The sequence below is a fragment of the Equus asinus genome, chromosome 4 (genome assembly GCF_041296235.1).
Source record: "Equus asinus isolate D_3611 breed Donkey chromosome 4, EquAss-T2T_v2, whole genome shotgun sequence".
NCBI lineage: Eukaryota > Metazoa > Chordata > Mammalia > Perissodactyla > Equidae > Equus > Equus asinus.
This window is the reverse complement of record NC_091793.1, coordinates 141,307,077-141,328,049: the sequence shown is the minus strand read 5'-3', so window position 1 is coordinate 141,328,049 and position 20,973 is coordinate 141,307,077.

Genomic DNA, 20,973 nt, shown 5'->3' with positions numbered 1-20,973 from the left:
TTCCGTAATTAATGACTTTTTCCCCCTCTGTGAAGGGGGATAGCACTGGGAATAACACGACTTATTTATAATGGAAACACTCCTGGACTGGATCCACAGACTTGGGTTCCACTCCCACCAGCTGTTCATCTTGTGACTTTAGGCGATTTACCAAATTCCTCGCCTTTGGATTCCTCAGCTGTAAAGTGGGGATAACGTCATTAGAGCAGAGCTGTAGTGTTCCAGCCACACGTCCCTGAGGTTCACCCGTGGAAGCACCTTTCCCAGCCATGGCGCCTGGAGGGGGCTTCATCCCTTGTCTGCTTCCTTCCTCCCTCATCGTCGATGAAACAGAAAGACTTTCTGGAGGAAGAGTTCAGCGTTAGATATACATAAGACTGGTCAAAAAAGAAAATGGAGCAGGCAATAGGCTGTCTTGACATCCAGCCTTGCAGCATCCAGTACAGGAGCCATTAGCCACACGTGGCTGTTTAAATTCAAATCAGCTGAAGTTAACGCACTTCCTCAGTCATGCCAGTCACGACTCCAGCATTCAGGGGCCACATGTGGCTAGTGGCTATCATGTGGACAATGCAGATACAGAACATTTCCATCAATACAGAAAGTTCTACTGGACAACGTTGAGAGAATTTTTGTAGAAATTACTTGACCATAGTGACAAGAACAAGTTTCTTAAGGCAAAACTGAGATTTTCTTTAGCTTTGGAGTGTACCATTTTCTTTCATGATGTTGCCTTTAAGACACACAGTACTTATTTTAAACCACAACCAAGAAACACACTCTACATAGGCGTGCTCACATCTTCCTTTCCGCTTGCCCTGAACCTGTGCACGTGTTTCCCTGAGCAGGAACACAATGCGTCCCATCGGGCTCGTGAGGGAGAAAGGCCCGCAGTGCAACTCAGGTGTGAACCGGCTCCCGGGACCTGTGTGGCTCTGTGCCTGGGATGCGAGGAGGAGCTCACACAACTGTCTGTGATGTCCTGTGAGATGGGAGAGGAGGCGACCCTTAAGCAGGTAGGGGCGCTTGCTTCTGCCTGCCTTCCAAGAGCCGAGTTAGAAAGATGATTTTCATTTTTTTGATGGAGTGAAGGAGGTTGACGTTACTGCTGGTGGTGGTGTGAGTAAAGCAGTTGGAAAGAAGGAGCCTCATTAAGAAAAATGAGTGTTGTGAAACTAGAAAGAGGGACATTTTCTTTCTTGGGATTTCTTTTAAATCCCAAGGTGCTCGGTGTCTGGCTTTTGATATTAGCGGAAGGACACTTGGTGGTCATTTCCATGGTGTGGCTGGCGCCCCAAGGGCGCCTATCGGCTTCCATGACACCCCTTCCAGGGCGGTGAGCATAAGCTTATCCAATTGCCCCGACTGTCTGCGATCCAAATAGAGCAGAAGAAGTTTCCCAGAGGGATTAAAATGCACACCTGAGTGACTCCAGCCAACTCCAGCCTGCAGAGAAGCAAGTGTCAGGGGCCTGGGGTGGAGGAGCATGAAGTAAGTCAGGGTTAATTCCGCATGTCAACGACGTCTGAATTAGTCATTTGCGCATCCTGTGCCAGGTACTTTTGACTGCAGATTGTTACAGGCTCTTCTGGGGTACTGTCGTCACCCAGTTCCTCAGCCATCTTTTAAAAGCATGCCTTGTCCTCTAGTTTCAAGCACAGGGATTGCTGACACAGGGCTCTGTGTCAAGAGCAGGCTGGAAGATGCCTTTTAGGAGCACCAAAGTGTGGCCCGGCTGAGGGAGCGTGGAGCAGCCACTTAGCACTTCATTCCCATTTGGGCTGAGTAATCGGAAGGAGAAGAAGAGAGATTAAAAGCAAGGAGTGCGAAAAGCATCCAAGGGTTTGGAGGAGGGTGGCAAGGAGGAGGAGGTGTTGTAGAAGACCCAGGATTTGGTTTCCCTAAGTCATTGGAGCCCTTTCTTTTGTCTTTAAATGATATTTCCAATGGGAGGCATATGTGAAAAAAAGAAAAAGGGGAAAAAAATCTCAAAAAAGCTCTATTGACTTGAGCAAGCGGGGAACGTCGCAGAAGGAGGCTGGCACCTATTCAGAGAAGTCAGAACGTGGACCTCGCTAGGCGGGTCTCCTATGTTAGGGGCTGTTTCTCACATCTCGGTCTAGTGTGAAGTGAGTGTCACAAAATATGCCAAGCAGTTTCTGGATCTCAAGGCTGCTTGGCTGGCATTTTATTTAGCTTGTGACATTTTTGACTGTCCTTATTCTGGTGAGCATCGGTACTGCCCAGATCCACAGTTGCCACTGAATTTAAACTCGTGTTCAGATCCCCCTTTGTTCTAATTGCCACTTCACAGCCACCAAGCCTGACCAGGTTGAAATAGCTGAGTGTGTGTTCCAGACACGTCTCTGCATCTCTGAAGGTAGAGCCTCACAAAGAGTTGTGGGCATGTTTATTCTAGGCTCCCACGCAAGGCTAGAGGCAAACATTTCAGGAGCAGGAATTGAGAAGTAGCCACATGCCAACTGTGCTTAGGAGCTCTAGAATTTAACCTTTTACTTCTGGTTGAACCTAACTTGGAAGTCATTTAAAGTAGAGGTCACAAACTCAAATGCCTACAGGAACCCAGGTAGATGCAAATGAGTGAAGTGGGTTGGGAGTAAGGCAGTAGGGAGTGGTGAGGACTGTGGCAAACTGGAGAGAACATGACCGGTGTAAGAGAAAAGCTGGTACTCAGCTTCAGCAGATTGGCGTCATGCAGGAACGCCAATGCAGCGTCTTCAGACTTGCCAGTTTTTGTGAAGTCTCTTGATTTTTAATATTGGCTCAAAGTGAATGGTCTGGCCAAGCAAAAAGCATCCATGGGCCAGATTCAGCCAGTGGGACACCAGTTTGCAAACCATGATTTGAAATCATCTGTGGCAAGGCTGGTTGTGTACACTGATTTGCAAAAGTAATTATTTTCATAGATCCCATGATCCGGAAATCACCCCTAAATGGCACTAGTCTCAAATAAAGTCAACAGGGGTGAACTCCACGCTCCTTCCGTGTGCAGCCATTTTGCTAAGTGGCTCTTACCAGCCCTAGGCTGTTGGGCTCCTCACCTGTCCAGGCGTGGTCTCGTCCTTCTTGGGGCCTGGGAATCGTGCTCTCACTCTTCTCCCAGCTAATTGCTTTAATGCATCCTGAATGTATGGAGACCGCCACCCCGACCACTAGGTCATCATTTATTCACAGGCCTGCAGTCCCTTAAGCGGCCTCCTGCTGGCCCTCACGCTGCAGGGGATTAATGCAGTCTGGTTGGTGAGTCGAAAAGAAAGATGACATCATTTCATGTCAGGAATGAGGATGTGTGTTTGTGTAGGCAGGGGTCGTGGAGTGCAAAGAGAGGAAGACCGAGGCCACTTCTCTTATGAGGTGGCACGGCGGCCCCCACCCTCCTTGTCTTCTGCTTTCAATCCAATCTGGCTTCTCCCAAGCGAGTTATTAATATGGGACACAGCCTGGCTTCCTCCCTTCTGTCTCCTCATATAAATCCAACTAATTAATTTACTTTAACAAGAGGAATCTTTTTCTATCTCTTTTAATCTTTGTCCTTCCAGCTTAGATTCTCTTAATTCAAACCCCAAACGCACAGGCACTTTAATAATCGCACGTAGAAACTTATCTGTGTGGCTCGGGCTATAGAGATCTATTTTGCATCGTGGGATCACCGTCATAAACTGGGGGAAAGGGCTATCCCGCGAGAAGAAAGGTTAGAGAGCAGGGAAGGGCCGGAACTCACATTGTGTCTGGTCCAGTCAAGGAAAGGAACGGGGAGAGAGCCCCGTGCGGGCGGGAGAGCTGACCGTCGGAAGAGATTTGTAAATGTTGTTTACAAGGCCCACTACCTAGAGTTCATTCATGACCACGGAATGGCGTCATAAGGTCTAATCTTGAACGAATTCTTAGTTAAATCTCATGTCTCCTTTTAGTGTGTGAATGGAAAACCCCAGCGAAATATGACATTGGTTGCCAGTTTGGAAAATCCCCTGGCTCCCCGTAAAAATGCTGAAGCAACCAGGCTGCGTTGGTGTCGGTGTGGCCCTGTTTTCTGTAACTCTGTCAGCCCCACAAGCCCCATGAGGTGGATCTCACAGGAGAGCATCGGGTCAGAAGGCAGAGCGAGGTTTGGGCACGCCGAGGGCAGACTGGGGGCAGCCTCTCTCCTCACGGGCTGCAGGCAGGTGTGGGATGGATGCCCGGTGAACGAGATCTACGTCCGGCATCGTCTGTAGGGCTCTTTAGAGTCTTCCCTTAGTGCTGGAAGCGGTTTTCTTTCTCTTTGGAAAGTGTCAGTGCTTGTCTTTCAAAAGCCAGAAAGAAGTAAAAAAGAGGATTTGCAAAAACAAGTGCCAAGCTGCCCGTGTGCAGAGTCGTGCAAAGAGAGGAGTCAGGAACTGCTAATGAAGGGACCAGCTGCGTATGGAAAACCAGCCAAGCCCCCGCTCTGGGCTTAGGCTTCTCTGCTGAGATCCTCCTTCCAGAGGGCCTGTGGGAAAGATGCTAAGCCTTCAACGCAGCACACAAAGAGCAAGGACACACAGTGAGGCTATCCTGGAATATTCCAGAAAACGAACCTATCTTGGGGCAAAGCAGCTATAATCCCATTATTACTTTCTGACTTGGTCTAGTAAGATCTTCAAAAACAGGAACACCCCTCCCCATTAGGACCTCAGACCTTCTTTTAAACTCCACTTTCCAGGATTCGAGGACTAGAAAGTTTGGCTACTTTTTTAAGGTGTGTTTCCTGTTTCTCAGTCCTCATGGCCCTCCCTCCCTCTTTTTTCTCTCCAGCTTTATTGAGTATAATTGACAAATAAAATTGCGGTCTAAGTAAAGAGTACAGTGTGATGATTTGATAGACGTACACGTCGTGAAGGGATTCCCACCGTCGAGTTGGTTAACACATCCATCACCTCACATATTTACCTTTTTTTTTTTGTTTGATGAGAACCGTTAAGTTCTATTTTCTTAGCAAATTTCAATTCTACAATGCAGCATGATCGACTATAGTCACCGTGTCGCACATTAGATCCTCAGCCCTTGTTCATCTTCTAACTGAAAGTTTGTGCCCTTTTACCCACCCCTCCCTACTTCTCCCGACGCCCAGCCCCTGGAAACCACCATTCCACTCTGTTTCTATGAATTCAGCTTGCTTTTTTTTCAGATTTCACATATAAGTCAGACCGTGTGGCATTTGTTTCTTTGTCTGACTTATTTCACCTAGCATAATGCCCTCCAATTTTATGTATATCACATATGACTGGCTTTCCTTCTTTTTTTAAGGCTGAATAATATTCCATTGTATACATATACCACATATTTTTTTATCCACTCATGTGTCAGTTGACACCTGGGTTGTTTCCACACCTTGGCTATTGGGAATAATGCCGCAATTAACAGGGGAGTACAGACATTTCTTTGAGAGAGTGATTCTGTTTCCTTTGGATAAATATCCAGAAATGGAATTGCTGGATCATATGGTAGTTCTATTTTTAATTTTTTGAGGAACCTTCATACTGCTTTCCACAATGGCCGCACCAATTTATATTCCCTCGACAGTGCACAAGGGTTCCCTTTTCTCCATACCCTTGTCAGCATTTGCTATCTCTCATCTTTTTGATAATAGACATCCTAACAGTGGTGAGGTGATGTCTCTTGTGGTTTTGATTTGCATTTCCCTGATTATTAGTGATATTGAACATCTTTTCATGTACCTGTTGGCCATATGTATGTCTTCATTGGTAAGAGGTCTATTGAGGTCCTTCGCTCATTTTTTAATTGAACCCAATTTGTGGGGGTTATTTTGCTATTGAGTTGTATGAGTTCCTTGTATATTTTGGATATTAACCCCTTATTGGATACGTGATTTTCAATATTTTCTCCCAGTTAGTAGATTGCCTTTTCATTTTGTTGATGGTTTCCTTTGCTGTGCAAAAGCTTTCTAGTTTGACGTAGTCCCACTTGTTTATTTTTGCTTTTGTTGCCTTCATTTTTGGTTTCAAATCCAAAAAATCATCACCAAGACCAATGTCATGGAGCTTACCACCTGTTTTCTTCTAGGAGTTTTATGATTTTAGGTCTCACAGTCAAGTCTTTCATCCACTTTGAGTTGAGTTTTGTGTGTGGTGGAAGATAGGGGTCCAGTCTCATTCCTTGCTCCTTTTTTTCTTTTTTGCTAAGGAAAGTAGGCCTTGAGCTAACATCTGCTGCCAATCTTCCTCTTTTTGCTCTTTTTGCATGTGAGCTGCCACCAAAGCATGGCTACTGACAGATGAGTGGTGTACGTCAATGCCCAGGAACTGAACCTGGGCTGCCAAAGTGGAGTGTGGTGAGCTTAACCACTAGGAAACCTGGACTGGCCCCTTCTTCCTTCTTAATACTGTAAACAACCTGGCTACTTTATGACTGAAATAGATCACAATCCACTGTGTATGAACTTTGGGATGACCCCAATCCTGAGTGTGTCCACATTTGTGTTCACATGTGACATTACAAACCTGGCTCAACTTTGTGCTGTCCTTCTTCCATTCGCTTCTGTAGTGATAGCAACTGTTTATTGAGCACATAGTGAGCACAGAGCACCACACTAAGAGCTTGGCATCTATTTCCTCACTTAGTGCAATTACTACAACTGAGAAGCGGAACGTCTCCTTTCTACATTTCAACAATTCTCTGTTAATGGATTCCTTCACAGATAGGATTATGCCACTATACCCAGCCTAGCCCACAGGATGTTGCCAAGAATAAATACTATTCTTATTCTAGAGGAAAGAGGGAAAACATATTTTTCAAAACAGTGAGTCTGTGCCCGTTTTTGGGAAGTTTGCTCACAAGGGACTGATGTCCCAAAGATAATTAAGTTATTTGCTCCCAAAGCCTGGCCTTGGGCAAGGCACTCAGCCTCTTGTGCTCTGACTTCTTCATCTATAAAATGAGATTTAATGGGTATAAGTAAGGGGCTTGGAACAGTGTATGGCAAACGGTAAACATTCAGTGAGTGTTAGCTATCGTCATCACCATTATTAAATCATCACAACAACAGAAAAGGTATTTTTATCCCTATTTTACAGATGGGGAAACTGAGGTAAGAGGATTTGACAGCATGCCTGAGTTGATGCAGCCAGTCAGTGATGGAGGCGTTGCTTCTTCCCCGGTCACTAGCCTGGCAGGGCTTCCACTGAAAGGCCGGCCTTGCCGCTCAGTACAGGAGGCACTGTCTGGTCGTGGCTGTGGAGAACACGATTTCTTTCTCTAACAGGAAAGCTGAGTGGTGAGGCAAACAGAAAATGTCCTGCAGACTGGACATGCACCACGTGAGAAGCATTTTCGATCCCTCTGGTAGAAAGCAAGTGCTTAATTACTACGTGCCACTGCTGTTAACCTCTGCAAATAAGTCTAATTATCACAGATTAATGAACAGAGCTTAGGCACATCTGAAGGGGCTTTGCCGAGGGGTTTTCACTTCTGCATTTCATTATCTCCACAAACGCTGTTGCTCCCCACGCACCCGGTTAAGGGACATTTATCATTTTTTTAGCTGCCCTCTGTGAAATACCAACAACAGCGCCTGTGAAACAGCTCAGGTCAGGGATCTCTTTCCAGGAAATCTTTAGGAAGCCTGTAAGTTGGGTGGTTGCTCCTTCGCTGCGTGCGGATGAATCACGCCACATTGGTTTATAAGGGATGCAGCTTAGATGGTTGCCAAGGAAACAGGCTGAGATTTTGGAAATATCTGAAACCATGGTGAAATTTCCAGGAAAAATCGATGTCTTAGTCAAGAGTCAGGGTAAGCCTTCTCTGCATCAGGGTGAGCAGCCACAAGGCACGCACGGCTTGAAGGGTTCCTTCCTGCTGCACCATGATTTAACACCACACACACTGTGTGGGGATTCTCAGAGGGTGCTTTCCGTGGACAGAAGTAACTGTGTTTGCTAGACTCATCCTGGAGAGTGGCCGTCACGCTGGTCCTTAGTGCAGGGCTGTGCCTGGCAGTCTTGTTTGAGTATGCCTGTGAGCTTAGAGAGAAAGTCCCTGGTGAGGACCTTGGAAATCCCAATGTCATACTGTGGCAAGAGAGCAAGCCGGCAGCCAGCAAAGGCCTTCAGCCACGCATAGACTGGGACCTAAGGAAGGTCTTGGGCGCAATCCACCAGACACGTTTCATTAATAAATGATTAGATTTGCAAATCTTGTCAGTAGAGATTGCTATCACAGAATTAATGAAATAAATAATGGAGCATTTCCAGTGTCCCTGGCTGGCTTTCAGAGCAGAGTGATCTCTGCCTTTGTTGCAATTCATGGCTGTCTCTTCGATCAGCTCCTGAGGAGTTCAAGGAGCGACTCTCTTGCTTCCAAGGCCTGCCTTCAGCTTTTAGGTTTGCCTTTTTTTTTTAACTTGACTTTTCACATCATTTTGTGCTTCAAACACAAAGGTTCCCCAGGATAATTTCAGATAAAGAAATCCGACAGGGTGAATAATCTGCAGTGCAGAAAATCTGAGTTGTGCTTTGAGAAACAACCCATTGACAGGGGGCGAGGATGGGGTGGGGGAGGCATTCTGCTTACAAATGAACACGAGAAACGTTCACAGTTGTACTCGAATGTCTCCATTCTGCACAGCCTAAAGCAGAGCATTTCCTGATCCAGAAGCAAACCGAGATGCCACCCAGTGTGGATCACCCAGCAGGCAGACAAAGCATATGCTCAGGACATTAGCGATGCAGGGGCAGCTCACGTTTCTTTTGTTAAAAAAGAAAAACTCAGATTTTTCATATCTCAAAAAAAATCAGGATAATCACGGAGAAATCAGAACGTTGTTGGGTTTCTTTACACTTATTTTCTGACTTAGCATTATTTTAATTTGAATTCCTATCGGGAGTGGGAGGGACGGAAGCCCACATCTATTCACGTGTAGGACCTCCAAAGGGCTTCACGTGCCCCAGCGACGTGTGAAGTTTCTTCCTTGATCCAGTCCAGTCGTAAGGTGGTGTAGCCGTTATCTATAAGCCTGACCTTTTGGGTAATCATTCAGAGGAAAGCATAATGTTGACACTACAAATGGATTTTTGGTTCTCTCCCTGCATCCCCACACAGCACATGAATGGACATGCACACAGACATGTGCTCACCGTTCCTGGGAAATCACGGTGAGTCCAAAGGTCAGCATCCTGATGAATCGCCTGCTGCTGGAGCCGCCATCGTGCAGATTGTTAGTTTTTGTCATTGGAAAGTCACAACGGAACGAAGTTCAGATCCATCCAATTTTTAAAAATCTAATTAAAAATGTACCTTTGAGTGTCTTTATCTTTTCTAGTTTCATCCCATGACACAGCAATTCCACAGGCAAAACACATTTGACATTTCCTGTCCACATGATTTAGATTATTTCTTCTGTGACCAGATTTGAAAAAGTAGGAAATTGTTGAGGAAACAAAATTAATGCTAAAATGATAAGGATCAGAACAAAACAAACAATAAAAACTCCCCTTTAGGTTTATAGAGGTGGTATAAGGGCTTGTCTACAGGGGTAACTGTTCTCGTGCTGTCATTTTATGATACATCTTTTCACTTATCTCCCACAACTGGCTGGGTCATTAATAGGAGCATAAGTATATAGTTCGTTCTACCCTGCAGGATGAAAATTAGATTTTATTGTTATCAAATTATTAGGGTTTTTCATTGATTCTAAGACGCAGAGTTTTTTCACATTTTGTCAATTCTGAAATCAGGAGGCATATCAAAATCACCATGAGCTGGACAGCAGTTGTGGTGTGGCTATCAATACTGTACATGGGTATCGAAACTTTCAGAATGAGGGCCAGCTACCGCGAAGGAAACCCCGGAGGCAGTAAGAAGCCCTGTGTCACCAGCGCTGTTAGGGGCACAAGGCATGACGTTGGGCGGAAATACGTGGACATTGATACCAATGGGTCAGAAATAAAACGGAAGCCACAGCTTGCAAAGCTGTAGTGTGATTGGCAAAGCAAACTATTCGAACCATGACACAGAGAGCAAGCTAAGTGTAAAGCATTTTAGCACCAGCTTGTTCAGACCCATTGGTTCCGAGAGAAGACCACTAACCTCCAGCAATTCATGTCATTACAAATTTTGACCCCTGCCCAGCCCTCATCCACTATGTTCTGCCCCAAACCACCCTGTGACCACCTCGCAGACTTCCCTTCCACTACCCTTCTCTGCTTCCTTTTTTTTTTTAAAGAGAGTGCCACAATTAATCCATTCCTTTAACAAATGGTTATCTATTACTTTTAAGGATTGGCCCTGAGCTACTGCCTGTTGCCAATCTGTTTTCTTCTTCTTCTTCTCCCCAAAGCCCCCAGTACACAGCTGCACATTCTAGTTGTAGGTCCTCCTGGTTCTGCCGTGTGGGACGCCACCTCTGCATGGCCTGATGAGCGGCGCAGGGTCTGTGCCCAAGATCCCAGCCAGTGAAACCCTCGGCGGTGGAAGCAGAGTGGGTGAACGCAACCACTGGGCCATGGGGCCGGCCCCTCTGCTCCCTTTGGAAACCCTGCTGAGGCTCTGTCAGGGGGGTGCTTTCTCCCGCTCAGAACCAAGTTCTGTGAGATCAACAGTGGACTTCACATACAGCTTCAATAATACAAAAAGTCAGTAGAATCAGATTCTACTGCTAGAAAGTTTTAGGATACAGTAAATTATTTATTTAACTTACATTTCCCTTTAAATGTACGCACAAGAGTGCTATACAATAAAATATAAATCAAATAGGTTTTAATGCTTTTGCAAAAGTATAAAATGAAAAACTGTAAGAATGCATTGTGTTATGTTTATTGGCATCACTTTTTCTTCCTTAGTGGCATGTAAAGTAATGATGTATCATGCAATGGATGGCATTTTGCATTTGATAAAATACGGTCATAGTAGCCAGCTGACCCTTACTGGACATCGGTCATGAGCTGTGCTCTCTGCTGAGTGCCTCTGCACTGACGCATTGAGTCCTCAGGCCTGGCCAGGAGGTGGGTCCTGGGCTACCCTCGTTTTGTGTATGTGCAGGGTGGGGTGTGGAGAGGGTCCACACTTGCCTTCAATTAGAGAGCTCGTAGCTGATGGAGGAGTTCGGGCTCAGATCCCGAGAGCTCTGCTAAGCTAGACCAGGAGGGAGAAACGGCACTTGCAGCACTATTTTCTTAAAACTGGCAGAAAGCATTAATTAGAATGATAGTACTTGCACGAGGCATGCACTAAATTTGGGGATGTGGGCTTTTAAGGGTAATATATTTACCAGTTCTTTGGTGCTCCTGGAAGTGAAATTGTTTCCCCTGGGTTTTTAAGAAAAGGTGCATTCTGAACCTAAAATATTTGCCAGCTTATTTCTTCTGAAAAAGAGAGTCCCTCAGTGTTCAAAGCCGTGTATCAGGGTTAAAAAACAAGCAACCAAATAAAAACAAACCCAGCCCTCGGGTCATCCATTTAAGTCACTGCCTGACAGCTGTTATGGGAATGGCTGTTGCCACGGGTTACTGCAGGGCAGTCAGCCTCTCCGCCTTGCCCATCACCCCGGGCTGAGCTCCTGTCTCTCCCGAGAGACGACCTTTCCTTCCTTTCCCCACCCCACCCCACCCCCACCCTGAGGGTTCATATTAAAGATTTTTCCTTCCTTTGAAAGAGAAATGAAATAATAATATGCTGAAAACACCCTGGATGTCGCCTAGGGTCCTCTCTGCCTTTGATGCTTTTGTTGCCCTTGGTTTCCCCTGTAGATCACAGCTTCAGCACCACTTTGTCTATAAACCTCCACACAGGGTTCCGACTGCCGCCTTCTGCAGGTGGGGCCACATACGGGCATTGTCCACCAAGGAAGTACCATTTAGACATCAAGCAATTTATGCTTTCTTAATTGGAGTCTTCAGATGGTTGGCCATGACAGTGTATTTTCAGGACTTTCGTTGTCTTTGTTCTTGTTTTCCTTTCTTTCTCTTTTAAACCCTCCCCTCTTGCCTTGTCAATGTGTTCGTATATTCCTTTTGACCAAGAGACACTGATTTTCCTTCAACCATCTACTTCCCACCCTTCACATACTGAAGGGTTCAGAAATCCACTAAAGTGCCGAGTCAGCCCCCACTCTTACCTTTAATGAAAGAGGAGTTAAGGCAGAACATCTTACTTAGGACCCAATAGGGAGTGCTACTTATTGGAAACATATATGCAAAACACCAGCATTCCATGTAATCTGCTGACTGTGTTTAATGTTTATGATTCCTAAAGCCTTTGAAATAGTGGCACAAGTCTGTTATCTATTACTCTTACCAAAAAAGATCATTTGTGGGAAGCACTTTGAGACTCTTGTGAGAAATTTAGCATACCGTCATTCCTTTGTTTCAGGTATTGGATAATGTTTAACAACCAAAGGTCCCACCGATGCTCAGAGTCAGAGAGAGTCTTGTAAAACGTGCTGCTGGTTCCTCTGACATTTTATAAAAGGAATTTTCTACTCATGACACTTCTCCCTCCTTAGCTCTGTTGTCCCACCGCCTGCTCCCCAACCATTACTTTCCAGCCCGCACACCCCTTTTCTATGCTTTGCTCATAGATTATTAAGAAAAAGATATAAACTCACAGGGAGGATTAAGGTAAACACAGCTGGTGTCAACAAAAACAGTACAAGATGAAAGAATCTTGAGCACGTCTGGATGGACAGCCCTGGGGCTTTCTTGTGACTTTCCTTGACCTTTACCCCCCCAAACATGCCCAAGGCAAGGAAACAGCTTTTCAAAGCAGACTACCTTCTGGGACTCTTCATACATTTTCATTTTAACGTCTTTGCAAAGTGGTCAAAAATAAATGTCCCTATGAAGAGAGTTACTACTGACAAAAGTTGAATTTGAAATGACATAGAACCACTCTGTTGCCTACCACACAGAGAGTCCCAAACTGCTTCTTGGTTTGTTCCAAATAGAAAGGAAAGGAAACAGTCTTCAATGAACATTTTAAACATCTCTGCACCATTCAAAGGGGTTACATGGGCCTTTGAAAATATTGCCTAGGGGTGTTATGGGTGATTTAATTTTTTCTTTGAATTTTGCAGATTATCTATAATGAGCATGCATTACTTCTATAATCCACAAAAAGACTTTCAATGAAAATGGAATTACAGTACAAATTTTTAAAACATGAAACTACCACCTAGTGACTTTTTTTAATAAATGACTGGGATATAGAAAGTTGAACAATAATGTAGATAAACGGTCATATGCCTAAGAAATATGTTGTGATATAAAAAATGAGTTAAAGATGGACTGAAATGTTTTTTTGATCAAAGGTAAATAGTATATCCAAAGCCAAACAACGCTCTCTCTGTGCATCACTCAGCCCAAAGAGAAAAAGAGAATTCTTCCACCTTTGCCTGTGGTTTGCAGGTTTTAGTAATTTTTGTAATTAGATATACACTCAGCTGTGTGAAAAGAAACACGGGACCCAAATCATTTAACCTATGAAATCTCAGCGCTTGATAACTAACAGGGCAGTGGGGATACACCAGAATGACGTGTGGACACAGATCTGCAACCATCCGTCAATCTCCATGATGTTCTTTTGTCTGACGGTACCGCTTTCTTTGTTTGAGGTCCCAGTGTGTTAAATATGGAAAATATGGACAAAGAAGTTAACCAGCTCTCAGGGTCAATTCAGATAGACAGAAAAACAGTCCTGTTTCCTTGTCACGTGAAAATGACTTCCAACGACCATTTTATGCAGTGAGGTACATATTGGAAGAGGAAACCTGCCCAAACGAAGCAATAAAACTTACTTCAGTTCAAGCAGACTTTTGAGAAATCTAGTAGAGAAATGTGCTCCAAGCGCGAGTTACACTAAATCCTAAACATCCAGCTTTTTACGGACTTGCAAATCAAATTGCTTTATGGTTAGAGGAGCATTTAATACAGTGTGACCAGTTTAAAGTTAACATTTTGTGTTCAGGATGATTAATGACACCATATTGTATCTCAATTACTACCAGATACTTCTCTGTAATAGACGATGGCAATAATATTCACATTAAGTCAATAAAAAGCATCTTCAAAGTGTGATGGATAAGTGCCATTATTACAGTATAAGTTGATCACATTGCACAGTGAATTATCAACAGTGTAACAGGAACTCTCTAGATCAAAGCACATATTTTCATCTCAGTGCACAGGGATTTTGGCAGGTCACCCTCATTAGTATTAATAGTAGTCAAATGAAAATCTTCACACGCATTAGCAAGAGGACTGCTCCTCCTTTCCCAGCCTGGGTACACGCCACTCTCTCCTAACTGCACTTTCACATGTTCAAAGTGTGAGAAGCCAGCTTATTTCTTAGAGCATTCAAGTCCAAAGGGAAGTAGATGTGACAAGCGACTTAACCATTTATGTTTTGGAAAACAAGTCCCAAATAATAGGTAATTATTTTCCAGAAGGGGCTGTCCCACTGAGGGAGGGAGTTTGGGCACCATGAAACTTGGGAGAAGCTCCGGGATGGTAAATCCCTAGGGAGTCATGGCTGTTTAAACTGTTCTGAGTGCCGCCTGGTTACAGAAGTGAGGTCATGAGTGGGAAGGCCCAGGAGCTCATGAAAGTAGGCAAAGGGGAGAGCGTAGGGAAGGAGGGTGGTTTCTGCCCCTCTGTCTGTCCCTGTCTCTCCCCAGTCAGGTTTCCCCTCAGTCGGTCATCATGAAAGAATGACTGAAGGAGAAGCATCCTTAGAGTTGGGGTGGGAGCCAAGGCCACTGACCTAACAACCCCATAGAACTTCTAGTTTGGAGCTGCACGCTGCCTAGCGGGGGCTGCAGGAGAGAGTGAGTGTCAGACGAAACAGCAAGGACCCAATGTGCGTCTTCTGCATGCTTGGGGAGGCATGTGAGTGTCTTGCACTTCCATAATGGTTCTGTACAAATATGGTCTGCAGACTATAGGGAGGACAACACGATCGCCTTTCCTTCTTGTGTCATTTTTAAAATTAAAAATTTTATTTTGCAGACCTCATGATACCAAGTAATTGCTGGTGATATTGTAGAATCAAGTGACTTTTTAAATAACCTTAGATATATCTCCTAAAATTGGTCATTAGAAGAAAATGGAGTCACTGGTATGAATGATCAGCATCAGAACAAGAGGCCCTGTTTGCTCCAATACAACCCGAAGTCATCAAGAAAGAATTCCACAATACAACCAAGGTCATCAAGGGAGAATTCCAAAATACAACCCAAGGTCGTCAAGGGAGAATCCCAAAATACAACCCGTGGTCATCTTTTGGAGAATTCCTAAATAGCAAGACACATTTGAGAGCACGGCAATGCTGGTAAGCGGCAATATGAGATGAACACAGACTCTCCAATATTGTTAAATTAGACCTACATCAAATCAAAATTTCCTTAGAAATCTGGGCTCACTGCACATGAATGGCTTTATGAGACTCTGTATAGAGAAGACAAGTGGGATCCCTGTATCCCAATCCTGTCCTTGCCTGGAGCTGAGATTTCAAGTTGTAAGCGAGTTATGAGATGACTGTGAGAAAGTCATCAACCTCCTAGGGCCTCAGTTTCCTCATTTGGCAGTAGAGGTGATGCCCGTCATCCAAGATTCAATCCCCCAGGCATGTGGAGGTCCTCTCACACTTCCTAACTTCACACTTGGTGAGTGTTCTCTTAATCCACAGATATTGTCTTGGTCCACAGTCTCATTTGTATTTCTGAAACCCCCTAAATTCTAAAAAGCAAAAGTTATTTTGTTTGTTTGTAAGTTGGTGTCAAAACTCATTTGGTGGCAAAGCCTGACTTGAACTGACTTGAGGCTATTTACCGGCTCTGTTTAATCCCACTTAGTGTGATTTGCCGCAGAAACGTTAATACATTCAAACTAATTTAATTAATGTATCTAAAATCCAAAAATTCTGAATTCCAAAGTACTTCTAGAGCTAAGGGCTTCAGGAAGGGGACTGTGATGATATCCAGATGATGACGATGGTGATAGTCCTAGCGCTTTGCCTCTCAGTCGCTTGCTTCTTTCTCCTGGTTGTGATACTTTGTTCTTGACTTTTGGCATCTTTATCTCCCAGCGACCTCCCATATTGTTTCTTTGCTGCCCCTGTGACGCAGTTTCTGAGAAGAACCTACACTTTCTCCCAGCTCCTGGCACTGCTCTGCACATTCCTGGTTTGACTTGGCTCACCCTCTGCTGCTCTGGGTCCAACCAGCAGTGGCCTCTGGGAATGAGGAGCTTGGCTTTATACTTGTCAAATGGATCAGGACAAAGACTCTGTCGTTCAATTTGGCTGGAAAAACAGACGGCCTGCTTGGTAAGGGTGGGAGGACACGGAGGGCAAGGACAAGTCATCTCCTTATAAAATAGAATCCATTCACACACTGGTACCTTATTTATTTCTTATTCATTATGACTCATTGTTTACAAAAAGGCTCCATTCAAACAACATGTTTTGTGGTATGAATTCCATTAACAGAAACAAGAATGGGAGGCCCATGGATGTCATCTAGAATGGGGTTCCCTTCTTTGGGTCCCTCAACATGTGAGGTGGGCTATGGCTCCTTGGTCTCTGGCCCATTCGATGAGGATTCTATCTCTATCCATTGACATATGGCCATAGCCAAAGGAACACTTTCCCTGTTCCCAGGGACCTACCTCAGCCGTCTGGGGGAAGAACCCTCCCCCGCCTTGAGGAAGGGCCTTGTCCTGAAAGATTCACGGTTGGCTTCACCTCAGCTGCTACCAAGGTAGCATTGAGGACACTGAAACCTCTAAGTCCTTTCTGGGACCAAGTTCACATTGTTTAAAGGCATTTTCCTCCAAAATTTATCAATCTAGCTGTCAAGTGAGATGCATGCATTTTGGACTGCACCCAAAAGAAATTAATTACTGAATAATCAAAAGGCTTTGTTCTAAGACAATTTCACCTGTAAGGCGGTCCCTTGGCTTGGAACCAAAGGACAAGCTCATTTAATTACAAAAATAAGACATAAATACATGAAAGAAGGAGTTCAAGCTTGGCAATATGTACTTTGCAACAGAAATGACATGAGAAATAGGTGTCAACTACAGGGTTTGGCAGAAAAGGAGACTAGTTTGGATTGAAGTATCAAGAAAGCATTTGTGAAGGGTGGTGGATTTGAAATAGATCTTAAAATCTGTGTACCTTTGGATGATGGAAATGGGATGGAGTTGAAGGGGGAAAATAGCATGAACTGTAAACGGTAATGAAATGGAGTTGGATGGGAAGGTAACTTAGGGTCTGATTGTGAAGGCCTTGAATGAGAGACCAAGGTGTTTGGTATTTGTCTGATACGCTGGGGATCCAGTTTAGGTCTTGTAACAGAAGTTGTCCTTGTTGTTGCTTTATTTTAGTAAGAGAAACTTGAAGTAGGTGTAGAGAGAGAAATAAAGAGGGAAGAAATTGTGCAAAATAGTTAAAAAGTAATGTAAGCACTTCACCCGCATTATCTTGATTATTTGAACAACTCTAGAGGTGGTTACTTATTGTCATCTCTATTTTCAGATGATACTTGGAAACATTGATTAAAAATTTTCCAAGGTCACACAGCTAGCAAGTGGCTTGTCCAGAATTTGAACCCAGATTTGTTCGCATCCAGAGATGAATTCTTACCTACGTTACAACCAACCAAGGATTGCAATAATTCAGTTGTTAGGTGACAATGACCTCTATTAAAGTGATTGCGGTGGGAATGGAAATGAAGGTTGGAGGTGAAAGATATAGCAAAGGAAGTATCCACAGACCTAGTGACTGAGTGTGAGCGCCAAATGAGGACAAGGCACAGATTTGGCTTCATTGCTTCAAGCCTGGATGCTTAGGAGAATCGTGGTAACATCAGTTGTGAAAGAAAGTTAGGAGAGACGGATTATGAATTATCGATGAAGCCACAATCAACGCTGGCTTCCAGTTCTTGCTTCTTCTGCCTTTCTCCTCCATCGTCTATCTGCCTCTCCTCAATGTCTCTGCCCTTTATTACCAGCATCTATGGGACTCTGTAGGATGCTTGTTTTAGTGCTCTGCCAAGTCCTGTAAGACAAGGCTTATATGATGTGCAAGAGGGTGGGGCGAGGGGAGAGGGGAGAAGAGGGATTTAGCATTTAATGAGGATCCTCAGCTGAATTTATTCTCAGTCCTCAGGATTTACTGTAAGTAGATTTCACTGTAAAAATACTGTTACACTTACTTTGCACCATTCTCTCAGTAACGGCATTGGGCCATGGTACAGTTACAGAACCAAGTCACAGCAGGCGTTTAAAATTCATGGTCTTGCTGCTGCATGGCGGAACAATACAAATTGAAAGGCACAGCCTGGATACCATCTTGTGGTCTTTATAAGGGGAAAATTAGTGGCACTTTGATTCATGAAAGGCTTATGACAGGCCTGGGCCTGTGGTGGCACTAATATAGCCATCACTGGAATGCCAAGAGGTGGCCTGCTGTGTTAACAGCTGTCATTTTGTGCCAAATTCACATAACTGAAAGGTTATGGGCCAATAAAAAAAAGACACTCCTCTTCTCCTTTGGTTATGAGATGTAAGAGCAAGCACTTTGGAAAGCAAGCTACCTTGTTTCCTGCTGAAATATGCCTGTCCAAGTGGCTAGTTTCTATGGTGAAAGGCATTTTATAAACACATCCATGTCAGCATTTCTGTGTCTAGTTGGCAAGTCTTGTCCTGAGAGCTGGATCCTGGGCCAACAGGGGAAACTGACTTTGGATGGAGTTATGCTTGCATTTCAGTCAGGATCATGGTTTGTATGAGGGCCAAGGTGACTCTGAGAGGCAGAACGCAGTAGAACAAAACTGGGGTGCTGGGGTCAGAAAGGGCTGGTTCTGCCACCGAGCAGCTATGTAATGCAGTGAAGTCACGTGGCTGGTCTGAACCTGCATTGCAGTATCTGTACAATGGAGCTAACACCATCTATTTTGAAGGGTTGTTTAAAAGGTTAGAAATAATGTATGCAAGGTGCTTTGAAATAGTAATAAAAACAAATTTGAGTTCTTATTATCTGCCAGGCTACATGCTAAGCCATTTACATGAATTATATCATTTGATTCTCATGATTGCTTAAGGAGGTATGTAGCATATTTATTCCCTATTTGACAGATAAGAATACTGAGTCTTGGAGAAGTCATTTGCCGAAGTGATTGTCCCAACTAGTAAAAGTGGGAAAATAAGCATTTAAACCCTCATCTGTTGTCTCTGGATGTTGTATTACTAACGACTAAGTTATAAGGTTAGGCAAGTGGCAATCACATTTGCGATTTAGATTCTGCCTGGCATTGTCTAATTCTAGTATGAGGAGTTTTGAGTATATCTCATCTTTTACCTGTGTCCATGTAGGTTTAGTTGAATTTTTGCCAAACTCTGAAGTTGCAGCTCCATGAGCCTGCATATTTATTTATTTATAAAGGCACAGTTATTGGGAAGAGAAAGTGGATTAGCATTTTGAGAAACAGGGCTGAGTCTTATGATTCCTCTTTGCTTTTATTTCTCAGTGCCATAAACTTACTGTGTGTCTCATTCCAGCCATTAGAAGCTCTACTTTTGAACTAGCCATCAGGAAAATGCAAATAATGGCGTCATCTAGGAAATGCTTCAAGGAATCAACTAAAGTGCAAAATAGTCCATTAATCTCCCTTATGGGGCTGTTCTGGTGCCAAGACAATGATCTTGAGGCGTTGAAGGTCATTATACAACCAATGGTACACAAAATGCAACACATCGCTATGATTGAACATGCCCCAATCAGAGAGGAAACTTAACCTCCTTTCAGTGCGAACAGTTCTAGAATGTTCCATGACTTTGCATATTTCCAGCCTTGTTCCTGGTGATTATAGTGTTTATAGGATGTGTGGGTAACCTCTAAGACAAATAGAAGTTGTCTTCCATGACAACACATGCTGATGTTTAAATGCCTACAGTCCTGAATTAGCACATCTTAGATTCTAGGGGTCTCTTCACAGTAGGTGAGCAGATGGCTGAAGTCAAGATGGGTATCGATAAATACTTTCCAACATCCAAAGTGCTAGTGCACGTTCTTAAAGTATTTTGAGTACTTATTCTGACTCCCATTGTGGCACTCAACATTGTCCTGTACTTTAAGACAGCCCTATGGGGTAGACACTATTTTATCCCCATGTTATAGATGAGGAAACTGAGGTCCAGAGAAATTAAGGTCACCAATTTGATGGGCATGCATCAAACTGGAATTCAAACACAGTCTTGGAATTCCAAAGCACAAGCCACAGAATCCTATAGCCTCTCTTTCAAGCTCTCATTTCAGCCTTGGCCGTGTTCTGGTTCTCCTCACAGGCAGTGGGGTACTTCCTGGGGAAAAGGCTGCAATGACTATTGAGCAAAGCATTGAGGTTGAGTTGGGGCTCTGGGTACTGACTGCGTGGGTTTAAATCCTGATTCTGCCACATAGCTGTGTAATCTTGGGCAAGTTACTTACTCTCATTGTGCCTCATTCTTATGAAGAGATACCTCATAGGGTTGGCATAAAGATTAAATGAGTTAATCCTTAAATCACACATAAGAACACAGGACATGCTCAGAAAAAGTTACTATCACTACCCTACTAGAAGATAAGGCCAGTGTCTGGCTCCTTGTTCTATCTACAGCATCTAGAGAAGCGTCTGTCACATAGTAGATTATAAATATTTATTCTATGAATGACTAAGTTAATGAATGCATAAGGGAATTATAAGAGATTATATCCAGTCCTGGGGGCCAACTAAGATTTAGATTTTGTTAGCTCAGTCCTCTAATCAGCATGATTTGGTGACAAAAATACAAAAAATAAGAGCACCATGGTGTTTAGGAGCTAGGAGAGATCTATAATATCTACTCTACCTCATTGTGATGAGGAGAGTGATGTTCCAAGAAGTTAGGTGATGTTGTATGAGGTAACTCAGTGAGTTAACAAGGCTGGTATGAAAATTTAGGT